The following is a 20,223-nucleotide window of genomic DNA, read 5'->3' on the forward strand; positions in this document are numbered from 1 at the left end:
ACTAAAGAACATTAGTGTATATCTATTGTCCAGACAAAACTAAGAAAGAGCAAATTTAAGACTAGAAGAGACAAGTTTTATGTGAAGCTGCCACTGTACACACACACATCCCCCCCCCCCCCCCCCACACACACACACACACAAATGCTCTTTAGAAAAAGCTGCTTCAAAATATTTTAAGGCACTTAAGAATTTGCTTAGATTTGCCATGATATTTTGATCTGAAGAGGTTTGAATGTAGTTTCCTGAGGAAAGACACTGGGTGTGGTCTGTCAGTCACATGATTCATCTCTGTCTGAGGCTCCTCCTCCACGTTTTCATAGTCTGTAAAATCAATCCATTATTATCACTGAGTGAGGACACTCAGCTCGCTCAGAGACAGAGACTCTGCCGCTGCGTTTCACTCAGAAATACGTCATGATACAGAAGGAAAAGGAGCCCACTCCACATTCACACAAACATTAAACTCGGAGTCAATATTTTTGCTGTTGGCCTCTGTTCAGCTGCTCTTTAAGGTCATGGGAGTGAAACAGTGCATAGCTTTATTTCAACAGAAATGTTCATTATGTCAGTCAATAGGTCCCTCCTGTGGTCACTATAAGCACAGCACTCATTTTTGAAATTGTATCTACCCTCAGAGGCCAGATTACATATCCCTAGTGACAATAAGTGGGTTAAAAAAAATAATAAAAAATAGAAAAATTCAGGGTCTCTACATACTCTAGGCCAGTTGTTCTCAAACTTTTTAGACCAAGTACCACCTATGATTTTTACCACAGACTTGTGCACCCCTGGTTATTCCTCTGTTCTGGGGGCATAAGGCAAAATCTTGCTTGAATTGTTGCATGCTTTTGTTGCTTTTTTGTTTAAGAGACTACCCAGATAAGAGTTATATTTTATATACTGAACAAAAAAAAGTTTTGTTTTATAAATAGAGAATCACTACAACAAATGAATAAGACACTCACTTCACTTACTTCACATGGATAAACCTCTTTGGAGTCAACAATAACCTGCCATCAATTTTGTAAGCAGCGAACGTCACACTGTCACTGAGCTCAGACAGCAGATGGATGGACAGAGCAGCTCCTGTGGATGACAACTCATAGGAACCAAGGTGTTCTACATACCACGATTCAAATTCCGAACACAGAAAAGAAACTTCGTTATTCACAAGATAGATCTGTACAATTTTGCAGAACTTTGGCAAACCCCCACTTACTCCAACTGTTACAAACATGACAATGATATAATCAGTGCCATCAATTGTGACCTTTAAAGTACTGTAAATTGTGTCACTAGATGTCATTCCTTTGATGCATGCCTGAGCAAAGTTTGGTAAAGCTGAGACTGAAACAGACTCAGTTCTACATGTTTGTGTTTTGGGTTTGAAAAATGATGGTGCACTAAGATGATATGCCATCATGTACTGGTGTCTGGTTACCAATGTCTTTAAAATGTTTTTGAAGTTCTTGGCATCATGCACAACCCTTTTGAAAAAACTGTGTTTTCCTTCAAATTGCATGGTCCAAAGATGAACCAAGGGACCAAAGCATTTAACTAGCTCAGGATAATGCTCCACATAGTGATGCTTAGGCCGCAGTCTAAACATAGGAAAAACCTCTTGCAGTGTTTGCCTGTGATCACAAATTTTGCGTTGAAAGTAGTCCAAGGTTTCATCTGTAAAAGATGGGCACAAAGCCAGTTCTACCACAACTTTCAGCTCCATTAAAACTGCATCTCCCTCTGGCACCAGATTGCCTACAAGTAGCGGAAACATTCTTAGCAGAGTGGCTTTTTCATGTCCATTACCTCCTATTGTAGCTCTGGACATAAATGTTTTGGGAATGGGATGAGGTTTGTCAAATTTATCAGAGTACTGATAGGGGAACGACATGATCTTTTGGTTCAGATGCTCTAGTGTGAAATATTTCATTCTGACCATCTCTTTAATTCAAAGAGTTCGATGGGCACAATACCTTCCAAAAAATCATGAAGTACATCTGGAGGGAAACCAGTAATTTGGTGGAAGTATTGTAGTGACTCATGAAGGACACAGTCTCCCTTTACACTATACTGGCTTTCAAAAGTGTCATTCATTACAACATTGTGAACATGAGAGTCATGGCTAACTTTGGTTCTCTGGATAAATTCTCCATCCCCAACTTCATGAACTTGAAATTCTTCACTAGTGGCCAGACAGAATCTGCAAACATACTCTGCCCTGAAAGACTCAAGAAATCCATCTAATCCATGAGCAGCCAAATTGTCAGCAGAAACACATATAACAGTACCCTTGACACTTTGACCAATGGATTCAAGAAAGACACCATCTTGTTCAAGAGTACAGAAATCATGTAACAGTGGTGCAAGTACAGCTCCATAGCCATACATGTGAAGGTCTTTGTGTTTACACAACACAGCTAGCTTTATAGTGTGTAGTCCTGATCGATATTTAGGGGGTAGATTGGCCAGGACCCAATATACTGCACAAATTTTGTGAATTTTACGAGATGTGCCAAGAGGGTCAGCAATTTCTAACTCATCAATATACAACTGAATTGCCAGTGTCAGTTCATCAGTAGAGAGTAACTAATTTTCACGGAAATAAGTCCCATCACGGTATGACATATACTGACTCAAATGAGAGTTAGGCTCCGTGATTTTGCTGTGAATGTCACTGTTTCTGAACAACTCCTGGATCATTTGGAGAATTGGAATATACATGATGTATATGTCCAGGTTGCCCTAAATGTCCAGGTTGCCCTAAACTGTATTCTACTGGTAATACAAGTGGATAGTAATTCCTGCCTTGCGCCCAGTGATTCCAGGTAGGCTCTGGACCCACCGCAACCCTGAACTGGATAAGCAGTTACAGTAAACTTTATGCTGGGCTGTGTCTGATACAAAGCACACCTGGACACAGGAGACGTTTAGAGTTGCAGCCTATATCTGATAGTTGGGTGGGATCTTGGCTGGATCACATTCTCACCACAAAGAAACCGGTCCTAAGATTGTTAGGGACTGGTTCAAGACCACTTATTCTCAGTATGGTTGTTTTGGTCCACACCTGAGTGCAATTACTGTATTCACACCTGCTCAAACAAATCACACCAAGGGTGAATACAAACCAGAAACTGATTCAACCAGACAAAAAAAAATGCACATGTGAAAAAGATCTAACTGAATAAATATTACCCAAAATAGAACTACATTTTCCAGCAGTGCACACTATTAAAAACTACAACATAAGCTCACTGGATGAAAAATTATTCACCCACAGGGATGTTCACTAGTCATTTTTTTGCAAGTCCGTCTCAAGTCTTTGAGGGGCAAGTCCAAGTCAAGTCTCAAGTCTCTCATTATGAGTCCAAGTCGAATCTCAACTCTCAAGCGGAGAAATTAGCACTTGGCTGAGGGGGGCTTGGACTAGTTTGGGCTAAGCCACTGCGAGTGGACATTATTTTATTGTTAAACGGGAAATTTCTTGTAAAGCAAGAATAAAAATATAGTACATTTAATTCGGTAGGTTGTGCTTTGCTGCATACAGCACAGTAAAATAAACAGCAATCGGCCAAATTAATCAGATAATTACAAATAGATATGCAGCCTATAGGCTTAGTCCATGTACCGCTATAAATAAAAATCCAGCTAAATTTAAGCAATAATAAGAATTATGTCTTATAACCAAATTGAGCGAAAAAAGTCTCAGCTACAGCGGGTGACCGTTGTCAGTGCTGATATCTGTGGTTGCGCGCATGCGCTTTGTTGCGCTTGGAAGGCACTAAATGCAGGTCACTAAACAAACAATAAAGATATACATAAAAAAAATAATTATAGTAATAATAATAATAAATTACATTACACAGAGATTGTTCACGAGTCCCATATCTCGAGTCCATGTCGTCATTTGAAGGCGAGCCTCAAGTCGAGCCTGAAGTCACTGTTTGAGCGACTTAAGATTGTCTCGAGTCCGAGTCTCAAACTGTTCACCCATGACTGAAACATGCCTAATAGCATGTAATACTTCCATGAATTAAATTAGTGATTCAATTTGGCCTGGAGTGTACCAGTGTTTGGATGTATGTGACGTTATTCAGCCGCTCTTACATCAAAGTAGATTTCATGGATGTCTTCCCTGGAATATTTTATTAATTTATTCCAGATAGTCTCACTGATTTGTAAGCTTTTCACTCTTGACACATTTCTTCATTTTTAAAAAAAAATATATTAAAAAATTAGAGATGAGGGAATATTTCACTCTCACCACTTTTTAGCTTAATTCACGTAAGGGCCCCCTTTAGGTCCATTACAATTAAGAAGTCCAACTGAAATACCGCTGACCACATGCCCCACATTTTTTAAACTTATATTTGTCTTGAGGCAGGAAACACACCACTACATGATTTTATGTAGAATTCCATATTATATTTGTATCACATTCATAAACTTTAGTATATGAAGTGTATTAACTATTAAATAAAAAATAAAAATAAAACTACACAAAGTTACATAAACACACAAACGCAAGTAATCATATACAAAATGTTGGGCACCACTGTCATATATCATATAGTTTATATTTTATTCTATAAGTGAGCACAAATGCTGAACACCTACAAAGAACACACTGCTTTATGTTCCCTAGTAAACTTAAAATAAACAATGATGTGTATTTGGTGAATTTCACATAATGAATGTAACTGAAATACACACAGCTCACAGAAAGTCCAGACTCAATGATGGTCCTCACCTGTGCTCTGGGAGAGTGGAGGTGCTTCATGGGAACACATGGGGCACAGTCTGTGATGCTGACTTTGATCAGAAAGATGCAGAGGTTGTGTGTAGAGAGCTGGGCTGTGGACGTCCTGTGGAGGTGCTGGGAGCAGCTGCTTTTGGCCAAAGGGAGGTCCAGATGTGGTCAGAGGAGCTTCACTGTAGAGGAAATGAACCTCGGATTTACTCCTGCCCACTATCATCTTCACTCAGACACAACTGCACTCATGATAATGATGTGGGACTGGTGTGTTCTGGTAAAGTATAAATATTTAAACTCTATTTTAAAAGTTCACTTCTCTACTTGTCACACTCTGTGAGCAGTGGTCTGCACTTATCTGAGCTAATTCCTGTAATATGATGTTCATTCAGGTCACACAGAAGCTCGTCTGGAGAAGGGCTGGGACTCGTGTTCTGGTCGAGTGGAGCTCCAGTATCTCAGTGAGTGGGGCACAGTGTGTGATGGAAGCTGGGATATGAGAGCTGCCAGTGTCCTCTGTGGTCAGCTGAAGTGTGGGAGTGCTGTGGCTGTGTTGGGGTCAGACTGGTTTGGGGAGGGGAGTGACCAGATCTGGGCTGATGTGTTTGATTGTCAGGGAAACGAAACACACCTGTCACAATGTCCCATTTCATCATGGAGTCGAGTTGCATGCTCTCATAAACAGGACGCTGGAGTCATCTGCACGAGTGAGATCTAAAACTGTTCATATCCTCTTAGACTAATATATAGTATAATGTAAATCTATGTTAATGCTTTATTTAACTCATCATTCTCCTCTCCAGACTCTTCTCTGGCTCTTCATGAGGGGCGAGTGCGGTTGTCTGGAGGGAGGGAGTGTGAGGGGGAGGTGGAGGTGTACTTCAGTCAGGACTGGAGGAGAGTTCTGCTGGACTCCTGGAGTGTGTCTGAGGCCTCTGTGGTCTGCAGACAGCTGGGCTGTGGCTCTGTGCTTAACTTCTCCCCCTCCTCTTCATCCAGTCCTGAACACACACACACGTGTGTGAGGGGTTTCAGCTGCTCTGGGAGTGAAGCTCATCTGGGGAACTGCAGCAGTGCAGAAGTAGTAAACTGCAGCTCCAGAGAACAGCTATCTATCACCTGCTCTGGTACGTGTTACACCACTGCTCTGATTAATACATTTTAATCTCCAGTGTTGCCTGATCTATACGGCTACAACACAAATTAACCTTAACATAATTCTCACAACCAGAGGAATAAATAAGGCCATCATGTTTTGGGATGAAGTGATGTATTGAATTTGTTATGTGTGTGTTTTGGTTTGTGATCTAGCCATCAGACTGGTGGGTTCTGGAGGAGCGTGTGCAGGAAGGCTGGAGGTCTTTCACAGCGGCTCATGGGGGACAATGTGTGGTGACTTGTGGGATATTAAGGATGCGCAGGTGGTGTGCAGACATCTGCAGTGTGGAGAGGCCCTCAGTGCCCCGGTACCAGCCCGGTTTAGGCCTGGAACTGGACCCATATGGCTGAATGAGGTGCAGTGTGAGGGGAATGAGATGTCCCTGTGGAACTGCTGATATCAGCTGAGTGAAGGGGGTGAATGTGGACATGAAGAGGATGTAGGGGTAGTGTGTTCAGGTAAGATTCTGTGCCATACTTAACTGACATTTGGTTCTGAAGCTGATAATACTTAAATGTTATGCATCACTGGAGAATGTTATGAACATTCACTATGTATTTTTACTAGACCAGCCAAGTGCTATTTTTACTAGACACCTAATAAGGAGGTGATTATAGTGTCATGGCCGATGATCACATGTTTGAAGACACCGTATAATTAGTGAATTCAGCCATTATGTATTTTGTCCAATGTGAACATGGCTGTTTCAGATGTGCGTGTGTAGAAAAGTATGAAATTAATTTGGGGATATGGAGCAGGTGCACATGAGCTTAAGCTCTACAAATTCAATATTAGGCAGCACCTGGAGGGTTAAAATCCATCCAGCATTGAGTTGTGGAGCAGTAGAACTGTGTTCTCTGGAGTGATGGAGCGGCATACTGTTATACTAGGTAAAACTAAAAGTAACTTTATGTAGCAATGTGTTTATTCATTTTCCTCCCAACAGAGTATAAGGAGATAAGACTCACTGAGGGCTGTGTGGGGAATCTGGAAGTGTTCTTACAATGGGACCTGGCGTAATGTGTGTGTAAATCACATGTCTGAAGAAACACCCAGTGTGATCTGTCGAGAGCTAAACTGTGGAGGAACTGGCAGTGTATCCTGGGGCACAGCGAGAGTGGAATCAGCTCTTTACTGGCTGGATGAAGTGAAATGTAGGAAACATGACCCCACCCTGGGGCACTGTCCATCTTCACCCTGGGGTCAGAAAAGGTATAATAATCGCAATGAGGTGGCTCTCATCACCTGCTCAGGTAGGTTGTTTCTCTCTACAGATTATAGTGCTGTTACTGATTGGCAGTCAATTTTAGATAAATGTTGTCATGAATTCATAAAGTAAATCTTCTGATAGACAGACATGGGATCTAGGTGTTTACCTTTTTTTTTCTTACAGAAGATCCAAGCCAGTCACACCCTCGACAGAAATGCTCTTCATCTCGCCTCCAGAAGGGCTGCTCAGGTTAGGCCCTTCATGTAATTGTTTTACATAAGATAGTCTGCTAATGTGGATTTTCTAGGTTAGTTATAAGACACTTACTCTGGCCTACACTGTCAAAAGTTTATTGGGATTGTAGGAATCTAAAAATATATTTCAGCATGTTACTATACATTATATTATATTTATTTTATATATATATTATATCAACAGTCTTCATGTGTTTTGTAGATCACCTGCCTCTCAGACTGAGTGGAGGAGAGGGAAGCTGCTCTGGGAGACTGGAGGTGTATTATAACTCTAAGTGGGGGTCTGTCAGTGATGATCTGTGGGACATCAGGGACGCTCAGGTGATCTGCAGGCAGCTGGGCTGTGGGCCGGCGCTGAGGGCTGATGGGAGTGCTGTCTTTGGTGCTGGTGAAGGGCTGATCTGGCTGAACAGAGTGAAGTGTAGAGGGAATGAGATTCACCTGTGGGACTGTCCTCATTCCCTGAAGAACCACACTGACCGCTCCCACAGACAGGACGCTGGAGTCACCTGTGCAGGTCAGAGACCACTGGAGTCTGGAGTTTCAGACATCAGTCAAAACACCTTCATTCATCACTGTTAATAATCCACAAGCTGAACTGTAAAACATTCTGAAATTATAAAGCTAAAGGTAAATTGTGGGCACTTGTAATGTATGACTTCACTTTGTCCAATGTGTATTTCTATTCTGTGTGCTTTTGGATTTATTGTATTGTTTTTATTATTTCTATTTACAGATTTATCTGAGTCCCCTGCTGCTGCAGTCACAAGAACCTCCTCCATCACCACCACCACAAGTACTTCTTTAAACTGAAAATTATTTCTTAATGTGTTTGTCTTCTACTTCATTTTTCTATGTTTGTGTTTTTTTTTCCAGTTGCTCAGACAGTCCCTCCTCTACCAGTTGTTCCCTTCATCTATCCAGTGTCTCTCCTGGTGCTGGGAGCGCTGCTCTTCCTGGCATTAGTGCATCTGTTTGTGCTGTTTTATCAGAACAGAGTGCTCAGGAGAGGTAGAGAGATTCAGAAATCATCTACAATCCACTTTCTGTACTTTCTCTAAACACCATTAGTCCTTCAATCTGTCATCAGTCTTCTCTTCTACTGACCTGGCTCCCTGTTTCTCTCTGTGTCTCTCACAGTGCTCTCTAAGAGGAGGCGTAAGACTCTGACTGAGGCAGTCTATGAGGAGATTGACCGCAGAAACATCACTAAAAGAATCCCCTCCACTCAAAGCAGTCAGTGATATGTGGAGAGTTCTATAGTAAATTAATTTTTTTACATTAAAATTTACTTACATCTGAGATCATGGAAAACATTCCATGATTCTGTGATTAAAGGGGTGTTTCTTTTTCTGTAATAAATCACTATTTCTGTATATTTACAATAAGAGAAAATTAGTTCAGTGACAGATTGAGTTAGATAAGATTTACATTATGGTTATTGTGTAATTCTGCTGAAAAACACATAATCAGGAGCTACGTTTAACCTGCATCATTCCTGTAAATCTTCTATTTCTGGTGAGAGAGAGATAGAGAGACAGATTTGTGGGACAGGATTGTGAGTGTGTGAGCTTGTTTGTGACAGAGTGAATGAATGAATAAGCAGGTCAATTAAAATGTGAACGAATGAGTGAGGGATAGAACAAGTAAGTTGGTGCTTGAATAAGACCACATAACTGAACTAATAAATCAGTGGCCTAAGCAGAGTGACAGAGTGAGCGATAGATTTAGTAAGAGAAGAGTGACTTCCCAAGTGACTATTAGTGATTGATTGACTGATCAAAGTGTTTTGAGCACACCCATTAATCCTGAACTAATCCCCAACTCCTTTGCTGAAAAGTTACTCCAAATTTGCAAGGTACCCCTTCCATGCTTCACTCTTGCCTGCAGACACTCATTATTGTACTGCTCTCCTGCCCTTCAGCAAACTGCCTTTTGTTAAAACCAAATATTCCAATATTTTTATATTGACTCCTCAATCCAGAGCACCTACTGCCATTTTTCTGCATAGTTGAGTTGCTTGACCTGGGGCCGGTCTGCTAAAGTCCAATTTAAGTTTTCCTTAAATTAAAACCGGTTGCACAAAACTTTTCGTTGATGTTTCCTTAAAATGTTCAGTTATGTATTTAAAGTTTTTTCCTAATCTTAAGGAATCCCTTATTAAATCGTTGCACAAAACACCTTAGCAACTAAACTAAGTAAAACAACTTAAAGTACCTCTGATACTGTCTTAACCGCAACATGGCCGAGTTCATTGCAATAAATGAACATATCTCGAGGAGAGTATTCCACAACTGGGAGAACCCACTGGATACGCTTAATTATGAGCAGTTGATTTTAAATTATACATTTGATCTGCAGTCAATTCATGATTTGTTTAATCGAGTTGGATCATGCTACTTTCTGCAGCTGTGCTATTCCTTCAGAAATGCAGTTAATGATTTCTGTCCGATTTTATGTTACGAGATCCTTCCAGTCAGTAATAGGCGAGGCAGTTCATTTCCACAAGTCAACAGTGTGCCACATCATTCAATGAGTTTCAAATGCCCTAACCCGTCTGCTTTTATTGTATTCCTCCAGGATTGTCTTTTTCTTGTTTTCTTTTGTTTTTTTTGTCGCGATAACATAAAATAGATTTTACTCCCGTATAAAAAATCCTTTATCACATTTCCTAATGTAAGGAATTCTTTTAGGGGATACTATGCAACACCCTTAAATAAATCCCTCAGTTAAGGAGAAATTAACCCGTAAGTGTCAGGGGAAAGCTTAAGGTGTTTTGTACAACTGGCCCCTGGTTTCCATGTTTAAGGTGTGGCTTTTTTGGCTGTATATCTTCTATGAAGACCACTTCAGGCCAAACATCTCTGAAAAGAAGTTAGGTGCACCTGGTACCACAGGTTTCTGCTAGTTCTGATCTAATGGCATTGCAGGAAATCTTCTGATTTTGAAGGGAAGAAAGCATGATGTGTTTTTCATCAGCTGCAAGCTTTCTTGGCTAACCACTGCATGTAAGGTCCTCAACACTGCCCATTTCTTTGTGCTTTTTCAAAAGATCAGCACATCCTGAAACCCTAATCTTTTGAAAGACTTTGCAAGGGGAGAGACCTTGCTGATGCAGTATGACTAACTACATTGTGTCTTGCTGCTGTGCAGTCTTGCCATGATGCATTTTTGAGACTCCTACACACTTGCTTCTGTTTTAGCTTGATAGTGTTTTGACCTATATATATATGATCGTTGTCATCTGTTTGGTATATTTGGTTAGTCAAACTGATTATCTGACTATAATCCTATAAAATCCCTGAGTTTGTACAACTGTAGAACCTAGAAGAACAGATGCTGTTTTGAAGGCAAAGTCTGCTCTTTTGTTCATTTACTTTGCATTTTGTTAATTGATAAAGCAAATTATTAACACTTCTATTTTTTGAAAGCATTCTTATTTTGCAGCATGTTTTCCACACCTGCCTAAAATGTTTACACTGTAATGTACGTGTAATCAAACTGGCTCTGATGCATCTATCTGCGGAGCAGGAGAGCAAGTGGCAGATGCTAGACCAGCAGTCAAAATGGCAGGCAGAAATGGTCAAACTAGTTAAGGAGTCATCGTTACTGAAGAAACAGTGGAAGCAAGGAACCGAGGAGGAAAAAGAGGGTATTATGATTTTGTAAGAAGAGGTTAGAAGTGAGTTGATGAGACAAGAGCAGAGGTTAGGAGGAAGAGGAGGGGACAACAGAGTGGGCTAGAGCATTTTCAGGGATTCTTTTAATACCTTGTTTAGGACATTAAGGAGACGTCTGGGAGTTTGAAGGTTGGAGAAAGGATTTAGAAGAGCATTTTTCATAGTGTGCATTCCAATAAAGAAGTCACAAAAGGACTGAAGCTGCCAGCAGAAATTCTGCCAGTGGGCATTATAGACTGTGAATGGATGTTAACGCAGTTAACTGAGATACAAGAGGTGGTGCAGTGTACTAAAGCTTGTTTGGCAGCAGGGCATAATGGGGTACCATATTGTGTGTGTGTGTATATATAAAAGTGCACCCGCTGCCTTGAAGTTTCTGTGCTTGATGTACTGTACAAAGTTCACTGAACACACATAAATTGGGCAAGTGGGGATTAGTATAACCTCAGTCACCAGGGAGTCCAGTATCAGTACGCGTATCAGTGGAATATAGGACTATGGTGTGTATGTTCTTTAGGTAGAGTATAGAGTCCCGGTAGCACTAAGAGTGCATTAAAGGTGCTTGTGGGGCTAGGTACATCCTTAGTCACCAGGGAGGATGATGTGGTTAAAAGGCTGATAATTTGTTTAAAAAAAAAACTTGGAGGGGTGGGACATAAGACATACTTGTTGAGATCTCCAGAGGTGTTATTGGTTTAATTAAGCAAAACACTGAATAAAGAGAGGTGCCTACCTGCTGACCCCTGTAAAAAGCTTGCGACGTAGCAGGTGCTTAGATATGTGTGATAATAAATTGAGATCTATGTGTAACTCCAGTGATTTTTTTCATCTTGTTCGGTATAATTTCAATAAAGACCAGCAGTTCCGAGCAGTGCCATAGCGTTAGACAGGCACCACAGAGCGGCCCGGGAGTGTTAAAGAAATGTTGTGTTTGTAGGTGGACATCGCAGATCGATTACTCTATTTAATGAGTTAGTGTGACAGGATGTCTGAATGAGTGAGTGAATGACAAATTACATGGCTGTGATGTGAGTGATGGGTTGCACGGTGGTGCAGCAGGTAGTGTCGCAGTCGCACAGCTCCAGGAGCCTGGAGGTTGTGGGTTCAAGTCCTGCTCCGGGTGACTGTCTGTGAGGAGTTTGCTGTTGCATGTCCGTGTGGGTTTCCTCCGGATTCCTCCCTAAAGACACACATTGGTAGGTAGATTGGTGACTCAAAAAGTGTCCATAATGTGTGTGTGTTGCACTGTGAAGGACTGGCACCCCCTCCACGGCATGTTCCTGCCATGCACCCAGTGATTCCGGTGGGCTCTGAACCCACTGCGACCCTGAGTGGACAAGCGGTTACAGACAATGAATGAATGAATGAATGACAGTGTGATAAGAGAGTACAGTACTGAGTAAGCAACTGGGTGAATTAATGACTAAATTATTGACATATTAAAAGCCAAATTAGTGTCTAAATGAATAAGTTAATGACCAAAACATGAATAGGCTGAGGGAATAAACAAGAGCCTGCATGATGAAGTCACTCAGTGAATAAATAAGTGACAACAAATGAGTGAGTTACAGAATGAATGACCAAATGAATATGTGTGAATAAATGAGTGTATAAGACAGCAAATAATAAATTAATGAGTGGCCCGAGTGTGTGAGTAAGTGACTGGACAAATATTAGATTAAATTAGAGAGTGAATGATTCATTAATTGAATAAGTGACAGAGTGAGTGAGAAGCAAGCTGGTCACATGACTGAAGTTCTGAATCAGTATAACAAGTCGTGATCGATATTAACAGTCATTAAAGAACAAATGTAAACTATAAGTAGTGGCACAAGCAGAATATTGTTTGTGTTTGTTTTGGAGTGATCATTAATGGAAAACTGAGGAAGAAGTTGGCAAATAATACCCCCTCAGGGGATGGGGATTCAGGCCTGTAACGTTCTCTTGGTGAATGTGATGTTGTTGGAGCAGGTTATTATACAGTGAACATTTCCAACCATAACCCCCTGTTCATGACTGTACTTCTCTCCTCTAACAGAGAGTATCCTCTCTGAAGAACAGCGTTCAGGATATGAGGATGTGGATGAGGAGCTGCTCTTGAGTAAGAGAAATATCACAGATAAATTGATTAATTGGTCAGTTTTGGCAGAGAGGGGACTTATGGTGGTCTCATCTCTGAAGAGCTTTAATTTCATAATGGTTCCATATTCTCAGAGCTGGACGTGTACACAAGGTTTTGAATGTGGATAAAGCCTGTTTCTGTTATTATCTTGATTTGTGGCTGACTCCTGACAGATCTGGCCCAGACTGAAATTCTAGGATTAATAATCCTACTTCAGCACTAAGGCAAAAATGAGAAAAAATATCATGAATGTATTAAATACACACTGAATAATCGAGGGCAATATTTCACCATGTCAAGGTCGAACAAACAGTCTGTACAAAGGGACACAGGAGCACACAGTACTCTGGTGATGTAGAGTGGTGAATTTCTTCCTGATTGGCTGATTCGGGACAGAGTCCATTGGGTGTATGATGGGAAATACTCAAAAGACTCAATGGGTTTTGAACAGGACCTGGAACCATGATACCATGTTAGGACTGGACCAGTGGCGGATGCTGGTCTTTCAAGGAGGGGAAGCTCAATTTCGGCCTACATCATAAAATGTGTCGGTTTATTTATACGTAAATTCTACCCTCTGTTCCTTTTCAAGAAAATGATCTGTGACCCTGTCGTACCAACAAGGCGTCTTTTTCAGGGACTTGACTAGTGTCCTCTCAATGGCCTGCAGAACTAGGCTGCTTAAACGGCCTTGGCCCATGTGAAGTGTGTCCGCCTGTGAGTGCTTTGTGATGGTGGAGGGGCTCAGCAGCACCCGCTGGACAGAAACTGCGATAGAAGTCAGAAAGAGTGATAGAAGTCAGTCTCCAAACACAAGCAGCTACAAAAAACCCCACCAGAAATAGAGGCTCGATTTGTCGCTAGTCGTTTTTAACAAAGAAAATGCCGCTAAGAGGATTAAGAAAGTCTGGTTCAACTCAGAACAGAATGAAAATGTAATGCTCCCATGGATCTCTACACCAAAGGATCGCTGATTCGCTCATTTCGCTGTCAATCAAAAAGGGATTCAGCCTCAGACAGATCATCCAATCATCATGCAGAAGCTGAGCGTCCGGGCCAGCCGAGGCCAGCCCACTGCCCCATAGACCCCCAGAGACGCTGAGCGTCCGATGGGCGGAACAAAGCCCAGTATTTATCCAATGACTCGTTTCGCTGCATTTGGCTGCTTCGCTATTGAACTCTGTGGACGCTCAGGTTCCTCACTGTTTAAAGCACTGTGATGCCGCGGGAATGATTGAGAGGAAAGCCGCGTCTTTACCAGTGATAAGAAGCTGATTCTGAACAAATGTTGAGCACATTGTAGTGCATATTAATTCAATGACATGTACACACAACAATATATATTTGATCCCTTATTTTTTGACATTTTAGGGGAAGCTGAGCTTCCCTTGCAGTCTTAGAGCAATCGCCTCTGGACTGGACATAGTGCTGGACTAAGAACAGTGTCCTGTGACCACTGGAAGCAAAAAATGCAGAGCATTTAGACTACAATCTGTAATTTTAAAACTACAAAGTGCTTCTGTATGGTCTATGGAGCTATTTGGCTAATTGATGGAGTTTCACTGATTTATACTGATTTCTCTTTACAAGTCACAACAACATGTTTTGTAAATGTGTCTGTATGTGTTGGCGTAGACGAAATAAAAGAGATTTATGGTGATGTCATCAGCGCTGACCAGAACTCACCTGGAGGAACAGGTACAACTTGTAATGGAACAACACTGTAATCTCCAACATGAACATAGTCACTGATGATACTGGGGCTGATTTAATGTCCTCTGTCTCTACATTTGGACAGAAGACATGACAGAGAACTATGATGATGCTGTTCCCACTGGACCAAGCTCCAACATTATGACAAGTAATGTTTTCTTCATGTGGATAAATAATGTTTAACTGAAGCTTCAACACAGTCCCAATGTCAGCTCTGTTTCTTCTTGTTCTCATTGATCTCCATGTTGGTGCAGTGGACAGAAAAGTGCTATGATGATGTGGTCACTGCTGGACAGGGTGGTGGAGGCGAAAAAGGTGAGTGTCTGATCTTGTTGTGGACATTTCAGATAAATGTGAGTGTGGAGGGTGGAGGAACTGATTTAAATGAAGGGCACAGGAAACTTGTTGAAAATATCTTTACATGATCTACAGCAGGGCTGCCCAATCCTTGTCCTAACACTCAGCACAATTTTCGTCCAATCTTTTGGTCCTCATCTTCTCTGACCAGTCACAAGGCTGACTGACTATTCTGCCCTCAATATGTGTCGGTACAAGACTCTTGTGTAGTAAATAAGACTCACCGTATGGATTATGTATTACTCAATCTATGGATTAATAAAACTGAACCAAGAGCTAACAGATACTTAAAACATATTAGCTGGAAAACTTTAAAACAAAGTTACAAAATGCAATGCTTGGACAATACAAATACAATTTACAAGCAATCATTTCCAAGCCACAAAAAGAGCTAGAAAATGATGATAGTCAAAATCTTGGAAAAACACTTCTGTTTTTGCAAACGCAAAGAACACCCAAATAATGAGGATGCATAACTTCATCAGCCAATCACATTAATTGGGGGAAAAGCTCAGCGTCTTTTAAGTTGGAACAGTATGTTTGAGGAAAAAACTACTGTTTGTAAGTGGCGAAAATGGATCAGCATTTATTCAATAAGTGTTCCAGATACAACAGAAACTCATTTGTAACTCGTGGAGTTTAGTTTTGTAGCACTTTTGGCCTTCATGCCTTTAGCCATCTCCCGTATTTAGAGTTAGTTTTACCTTAAGAAATCTGAAACAGCAAAAATAAGTCAATATTACTCATGGAGCAGCCTTAATCATCTGTTTCCATGATTTGGGGACCACACCGCCAAATGCAGTTTCTCTGCCATGAGCAAAGTGAGAGAAAGCCTAGAGCAGTGGTTCTCAAACTGTGGTATGTGTACCACTAGTGGTACGTGAAGCAGCAGGAGGTGGTACACCAAATGACCTTGAAAAATGTACTATTTAGTTAAGGAATTTATTCATAACTGAAAATCAAAGGTTTTTATGTGTAAACAGGTGTAACAGGCTGTTTTCACCTGTAGCCTATTGAAGCACATAACTGATATTAAAATGTACCTGTTTCTTTATTTCTTTCAAAATGCTTATTGCCCATACAATTTATGTTCTCATGAATGTATAATAGTGTTTAAAACATTCAGTTCAGGCCTAGTATGTATTTGTATTCCCACTATAATTGTGTAAAGCATTGCAAATATCCAGTTAACCCTTAGAACCCTATGCCCAAGCCTTGTGTGTAGTTTGCATATCTCATTTCAAGAAACCTAGGTGTATCATATTTGTAAGTTAACCCTTTGCTCATTTATGAATCATAAGGTCCATTAGAGCCATGCAGACTGTATGCAAAGGGTTAGGGTTCTAATGAGCAATTACTTTATATTTTGTCTTAGCAGAACAATGGCAGCTACAGAACCACAAGCCATGATACTTCGTGTTGTTGAAAAACACTGTGTAAGGAAGTTAAAACTCAGTTATCCACCTGCATCTGTTGAAGACTTGATCAGCATTTTGAAGGAGCAGCTAAACTTGGATCCAAACTTCATCTCTTTGGTGGATATTGACGAGCTACCCCAAAAGGCAGTTGTACATATTTCATTTACAGAACAGTCTGGTTCAGAATCAAACAGTTCTCTTGCCTGTACAGAAACATTTTCAGATGTGTCATCCCCTGAGCATTCTGGAGGATGGCCTCCAGACCCTTTTCCAATTCCAACATTTTCTTTTGATGTTGAGCTGTGTCTCAGAGAAGGTAATGCTAATTTTGAAAAGAATGAAAAACGTCTGAAGTTGACTCGAGACCAAAAACATGACATTTTAGAGAAACTTGTGTGATGGAAATTTGTTTATAGAAATGATTCATAATCAATAGAGATATTTTTAATCTGCAATGACCACGCATGCTTGTAAACTGAAATTGTTTTATTCCTAATTCTCTGTGTGTAACAGCAGACTTATGTGTGTGTGTGTGTTTCAAATAACAGCATATCGACACCTTCCGTTCAATCAATTCCTTTTTTGTCCAGACCACAGAGGGGAGATAACTGAGACCAAAGGGGGTAGAGGGGGATGCACAGAGCACGTCTGGAAAGGTGTTTACAAATGGTAAAAGAGTCGGAGTTATACTGGGAGCAGGATACATTGAAAGGTGATTGAAATGTAAAATAGCAAACAGATGGTGAACTTCAAAGGGCTTTCCAGGTATAAGAGGTGCTAGTCGAGAAACGGTCAGCAGAGAGGAAAACAGTGTTGCGCGCAGCGTCCTCTCCCATGTTAATAAATTGTCGTTTTACTTGATGCTGACTCAGAGACTCAGCTTTCATATTTCTGGCATAATTTTCCACCACAGATCACAGTTCTGTTCACCCCATCCTGATGATCTACATTTCTTCAGTGTAGACTCTAATCCACTACATTCCAGATTGGTCCTGATCCTGCTCCAATGTGGGTTTCACTGGGAACAAGCAAAAAATGTAATTATGTGTTTAAAATTACATTTTAATCATGGATCACCAGCATCTCCACATGGAGCTATCTGTAGATATTATGTGTGTGCCATTTGTTTAAGAATTGTGTAAAACATTATCTTTAGCCCGAATGATATTACTTTGAGTGAACTGTAGCATGGGAACAGTATTTGGAGCATTTATACTTAATTGTGGTTATTAATGATGGATTATTGTAATTATTATTATTATTATTATTATTGTTGTTGTTGTTATCCATTTATCCATCCATTATCTGTAACCGTTTATCCAGTTAAGGGTCGCCGTGGGTCCAGAGCCTACCTGGAATCATTGGGTGCAAGGTGGGAACACACCCTGGAGGGGGCGCCAGTCCTTCACAGGGCAACACACACACACTCACACCTATGGACACTTTTGAGTCACCAATCCACCTACCAACGTGTGTTTTTGGACTGTGGGAGGAAACTGGGGCACCCAGAGGAAACCCACACAGACACAGGGAGAACACACAAAACTCCTCACAGACAGTCACCTGGAGCGGGACTCAAACCCACAACCTTCAGGTCCCTGGAGCTGTGACTGCGACACTACCTTCTTCTTCTTCTTCTTCTTCTTATTATTATTATTATTATTATTAACAACCCCCTTTTGTAGAGCAAAATAATACTAATAATTTATCATAAATTTGGTTACAATTCCCCAATTCTCCACTAGGATGTGGGTTTAATTTCCGAATCTTCAACGAAATCTTTACACGCAATCACTTCAAATCATAAAGGATACTTCATTTAAAAACAATAACCACTTTATCGATATAGCATAATTATTAGAACCTCATAGATGGGGATCAATGCAGATGAAACCCCTCTTATGAATCTTATTAATAATAAAATTAAGGTAATATCGTTATGTGTGACTAAATATGATCTAACTCTAATGTAAGTTAACTAGTGATTAAAATGGAATTTTATCAATGGACTAATTAGGCACCAACTCTGAAAATGAGATCTGAGGATTACTGTTAAGTTGTTTCACCAACCGCTGGATACAGCGAATCTGTTTAGTTGAAGCAAAGGATCGAGGCCTTGGCTCTGTCCTGCATCACAGCGAGTGCTGATGCTGCTCGAGGGGGGAGTGTTCACCGCGGCGACGGACGAGACGTTCTCCTTTAGCAGAAGTGACGTAGTCGTGGTTCCTTGTCCAGACGAACTGATGACGTCGCTGTTCTATGGCATGCATTTGAGGCCAAAATCGTCTTAATTATAACGTAATTATAACTGGACACGTAAGATTACCCCAAACAAACACGGTTACGTTGTGACACCTATTTTTTTTTTTTGTGTGCCCACTTTTTGGTTGTGACAACGTTGAAACGTAATTCAGAGAGAGAGAGAGAGAGAGAGAGAGAGAGCGAGAGCTAAATTCTGAAGCCTACATTTAACTGTTAATAAGAGATCATTTGATGTGCATTCTTCCCTATCACTCCAAGCCAGTGGCAATTGCTCCAAGACTGCAAGGGAAGCTCAGCTTCCCCTAAAATGTAAAAAAATAAGTGATCAAATATATACTGTTGTGTGTACATGTCATTGAATAAATATGCACTACAACGCGCTCAACTTTTGTTCAGAATCAGCTTCTTATCACTGGTAAAGATGCGGCTTTAAACGGTGTGGAAGCAGCGAAGTGCAGCGAAACGAGACGAGTCATTGGATAAATGCTGGGCTTTGTCCCGCCCATCGGACGCTCAGCGTCTCTGGGGGTCTATGGGGCAGTGGGCTGGCCTCGGCTGGCCCGGACGCTCAGCTTCTGCATGATGATTGGATGATCTGTCTGAGAATGAATCCCTTTTTCATTGAGAGCGAAATGAGCGAATCAGCGATCCTTTGGTGTAAAGATCCGTGGGAGCACAGGCGGACACACTTCACATGGGCCAAGGCCGTTAAAGCAGCCTAGCTCCGCCGGCCATTGAGAGGACACTAGTCAAGTCCCTGAAAAAGACGCCTTGTTGGTACGACAGGGTCACAGATCATTTTCTTGAAAAGGAACAGAGGGTAGAATTTACGTATAAATAAACCGACACATTTTATGATGTAGGCCGAAATTGAGCTTCCCCTCCTTGAAAGACCAGCATCCGCCACTGCTCCAAGTATCAAACATGGCCAATCTGATATTTATAAACACAGTGAAAACAAAGCTATTGAAGATTGTCTTCTGTTGTTAGCGGCGACAGGAAAGTACGTATTTAATCGTATTTATGCAAATTAGTGTAAGTACTGAATAATATCTCTAGTACATCAGCAGAGAACAGATTACTGACAGAAACCAATGTGAACAGGAGCTTAAAGGTGTATCAATGTAAGGAGTAAAAGTTAAAACACAACAATAAATTACAATTTACACAAGCACCAATGCTTTAACACCAGGCCCTAATACATCTGTAATGTAGTGACCAATAAACTGACCATCATCAGAAACATTGCCCTCAGACCCAAAGCAGTAACAAACATGTGACTATAACTGTGA

The 20,223-nt window shown here is 40.9% G+C and overlaps 1 pseudogene; it reads left to right on the forward strand.

The window, feature by feature from the left end:
* Positions 1-20,223, forward strand: part of LOC136676760 (antigen WC1.1-like) — a 63,326-nt pseudogene that overhangs the window by 41,194 nt on the left and 1,909 nt on the right.

This window comes from Hoplias malabaricus, chromosome 2 (assembly GCF_029633855.1).
Source record: "Hoplias malabaricus isolate fHopMal1 chromosome 2, fHopMal1.hap1, whole genome shotgun sequence".
Taxonomy (NCBI): domain Eukaryota; kingdom Metazoa; phylum Chordata; class Actinopteri; order Characiformes; family Erythrinidae; genus Hoplias; species Hoplias malabaricus.